Raw genomic sequence first — 2,842 nt, forward strand, 5'->3', positions numbered from 1 at the left:
AATTTATAATATTCGAATTTAAAATTTGATTCAGAATTAATTTTAAAATTTTAAAAAATATATATAATTTTTATTTAATATAAAATTAAGAAAAAATAGGTGCGGAATAAAATTGAAAACAATTTTGAGAAAAAAGGGTGAAAATTTAAGTTCGAATGTATTTTTGAAAGAAAAATCAGAAATTAGGGATTAAAATACAATTAAAGAAAAGTATGCTACGTAGAACTGCCCAATCAGCAGCCCCGACGTACCGGAGCACATCGCTTGGCAAGGCACGCTAACTCGGTACCACGTGTGAGGCCTCGCTGGCAATCTATATGCCCTTGATCGGACGGCCCGAATGCAATCCCGCGCATGTGAACGGTCTGGATCTGTTCCCTCCTCAGGCGCGATCAGATGGTCGTGATTAAACACGATGAACGGTCCAGATTCGTTCTTTCTTTAAATGCGATTGTACAGTTTAGATCCAATCGCATTGAACGGTTCAAATTCATTTTCTCTTTAAATACAATCGGACAGTTGAGATCAAACGCGATGAAAGACCTAGATTTATAGAAGATGGATATAAATATCTCACTTCACACTGAATCCAAATCCTAGCCGCCAGCCCCACGCCGGAGAAGAAGAACCAGTTGCCAAAAAAGGGAGCCGACCGTAGCTCACCGCCGCACTAAAGCCACTTCCGACCATCAAATAAGGTAAAAAGTTCTCCAATTCGCTCGAAATTTGATTTTGAACACTCTCATGGCCAAATCGGAGCAAAAAGAATGACGGACGAACCGAAAACTGCAGGTAAAGCCTGGCGACGCCACCGCAGAAAAAATAAAAATTCGCCTCTGATGAGTCCTTTCCTGTTTCTCATTTTGTGTGATTTTTCCATCATTGTGGTCACTATTCTTTTTTTTACAGGTTGATCGAAAAAAAACACCCAGTCGTGAAGGTGAGCCGCGGAGCCGCCGCAGGTAAGTTTTTATTTTTTGATTTTTTTGGGGCCAACCGATACCCCTTAACGTGTTTTCTTATATAGATGAGTATAAAACCGGCCGAAACCGGGCAAAACTGGTTGAAAACGGCCAGTCAGAGGTAAACTACCGCCAAGGGCGGCGGCGGCGGCGTGCCAGAATTTTGAAATTGGTCGAAAAAAGTTTTTAATACCGATTTTAGATTTTTTTTGAGATATTTCTAGGTATGTAAAACGTGTTTTAATCTCTGAAAAAAATTTCAAGAAACTCGGGGACCGCCAGTAGGCGCAGTAGAAAGTTCAGTGTTTGGGATACCGATTTGAGTAAGAATCCCTCACTTTATTCCCTGTTATGGAATTGAAGTCTAATTATAAATAATACAGTATTTTACAAAATTTAGAAATCTCGATAATTAATTACAAATTGCTAATGGAGCCGGAACTAGTTATTTATTACTGTTTGTTTTATTTTAACTGATTGTTTGATTTTACAGTTTTAAATGTATGATAATACTCTGGAATTGGTAAGATAATTCAGTTGTGTTTCATTGATGCATGTATTGCTTGTCTTGCGTGATTTACAATTAAATTGTGAAATTAAAAATTAAATGTAAACGAAAAATTGATTGATTAAGTGAATGAATGAATGATACCCTTACTGGATATCTTGCGAGATGGTGGACGGACCAAGTACATAGGGAACCATACTGTGAGCATCGCCTCATACTGGACGGGTTATTGAGAATTAGTATTTTTGGCGCTTATACCGGACGGAGTATGGGGATGACCTGTTTCACCCTCATACCGGACGGGGTATGAGAACGACCCGTTTCATCCTCATACCGGACGGAGTATTGAGGGATAGTATTTTGACGCTCATACCGGACGGGATATGGGAACAACTAGTTAGTTGACAAGGTTAGATGTTGGTTTACGCATAGTGAGATTATGATGGACCCCTATAGATACTAGTAGGCAAATAAAAAAAAAATTATTATTCTTACTTACTTGAATATGAGATTATGATGTTGTTGAGCTATTATATTTATAGGTCGGTTTTAGAAATCTTGCAACGGTAAGATTGCAATAAATAATTTTATTTATAATAAATGAATTTACTTAAATTAAGAACTTTATTAATTATTTTTATAATTTTTACCAACCTTCATTTCTGTATCGGTGAGTAGTGTGGTATTCTTACTGAATTAGTGTACCTTACCTTTTAATTAATCATTTCAGATCAAGAGAATTAACATCCAAATCTCGATCAATAAAGAGATTGTGAATAATTCATCAATCAGACTCTTTTTAAAAACTAGTAAAGATCCTCATAAAGTAACTAATTGTTTATTTTTCATTTATTTCTTAATTTTTCGCTTATTCTTTTAAAAAAATCATTCCCGTAATTTTATTGAATATTTTAAATTATTATGTAAAAAATATAAATTATAATTCTATTATTTCGCTTTCACATTCAATTTATAATTTCGAAACGTTACAAAATTTAAGAAAGATATATGTTTATGAAAAACATGCGTAGCTAACCTGGAACACAACAATATGCACAACTTGGCATCAACAAGTATCACAACATAATACAAAACAACATAAAATATAAAATTGATGTGATGTACCGGTTCAACACTATCTGGCATTGCAAAACATCACATGGTTACCCAACAGTGTCATTTGGTTAGAATTCGTTTGAAATCAAATAAATTCCACAAAAATTTATGATATTTTTTTCTAAATAAAGCATTGACCAGCATTTCTCTCTCAAACTTGAGCTAGGATGAAAGGAAGATCAATATTTCAAGCACTTCAGACTAAATGCCTCCACACCAAATTTACTTGGCCACAAATTCCTCAAAACACAAGATA

This window comes from Carica papaya, chromosome 9 (assembly GCF_054855325.1).
Source record: "Carica papaya isolate Zhongbai chromosome 9, ASM5485532v1, whole genome shotgun sequence".
Classification (NCBI taxonomy): Eukaryota; Viridiplantae; Streptophyta; class Magnoliopsida; order Brassicales; family Caricaceae; genus Carica; species Carica papaya.